This window comes from Raphanus sativus, unplaced genomic scaffold (assembly GCF_000801105.2).
Source record: "Raphanus sativus cultivar WK10039 unplaced genomic scaffold, ASM80110v3 Scaffold1457, whole genome shotgun sequence".
NCBI classification, from domain to species: domain Eukaryota; kingdom Viridiplantae; phylum Streptophyta; class Magnoliopsida; order Brassicales; family Brassicaceae; genus Raphanus; species Raphanus sativus.
The window spans coordinates 12,501-13,843 of NW_026616768.1; positions in this window are offsets into that span (position 1 = coordinate 12,501).

A 1,343-nucleotide genomic window follows, 5' to 3' on the forward strand; every position below is an offset into this window, starting at 1 on the left:
AGTCCAGAACGTGGGTCTACTTGTGAAGGTCAAGAAGAAAGGGTTCGGATCGCTGAAGTCGGGTTTGGGGTCGAGGCCACGGTCAACCGAAAACTGTGAGTTATAGTCAATTGTTTGCTAAGCTGTTTTCATGCAGGTTCCTGTTACTTGGAGGTTGGATCATGGCAGGAGGCCAGGTCTAAACTGAGTAACAGTTTGATTAGTTTATAGTTGAGATTGATTGGTTGATAGCATGCTTAGTTATTGCTTGAGAATCGTAGTAGCATGCTAATGGTTAGGTTGATTGGTTAGTTAGCGATTGCTGAATGCTTAGATGATATCGCTAGGTTGTGGTTAGTTAGATATTCTGGAATTAGTCTTTATGCTATATTCTGGAATGTGTTTGATTGTGGTTGTTGTGATTATTGCTTGGAACCTCGGTTATATTACCGGGTTATGTATTGTTTATATATTGGCCGACAGCATTGTGTAACCCACATTGCTAGGCGTATTAGGGGTGAGTTAGTGTTCCTTCAGACCTCGTACCTGGCGGGTTTAAGGAAACCCCTTATTCGCGGGATCGGGAAGACTCAGAGAGACGGGGTCATGGCCTATGGCTGAGTGTTACACGACGGTGTAACGTGGCAGTGACCCGAAGGACTGTGGGCTGTCGCGCGGTGACCCGAATGACTGTGGGCCGCGGTCGGTTGAAAGTTCCTTCTTCTGGCCTTTGTGGTAGGAAGATAGGATATTGCCGATAGTGAAGGAGGAACCTAACGTCACCGGGGCCCGAGTTAGATATATATTATATAGTGTAAAGGGATTGGTAAACCCTGGTTAAGTTTTATCGACTATCTTATAGTATCGATATTTTACTCGTATTATTTTCTGCTGCGGATTTCAGATATTTTTGATATGCGTATATTAGTATCGTTATTATCTTTGGGTTGTGCTATTAGGTGAACCTCTCGCTTTAGATTGTTTGGGGTGGGATAGCGAGGGGTTGTATTTGTTAGTTGGGGATTGTAACTCACTGAGTAATGCTAGATTACTCATCCCTCACTCGTTGTTGTTTTCAGGTGACCAGTAGTGTTGATAGAGGAAGCGGGAAGTTAGGCCGGCTGGTGTAGATTTTGCATCTCTTTTTGCTTGCGACGTTTTCAGACTATAAGTATGTATCTTTTGCTCGATGGCATGCCACCACGTGTATAATATTTTGTGTGTTGTGAACCCAGTATGATATAAAATAAATAAATCGATGTTTTGCGTAAATGCCTTGTTGTATCTGATATTAGCTTTGTCCAAGCTAACACAACGTCAGATTGGAGTACGGGTTGAAAAGCCTTAGGCTTTAATCTGACGGG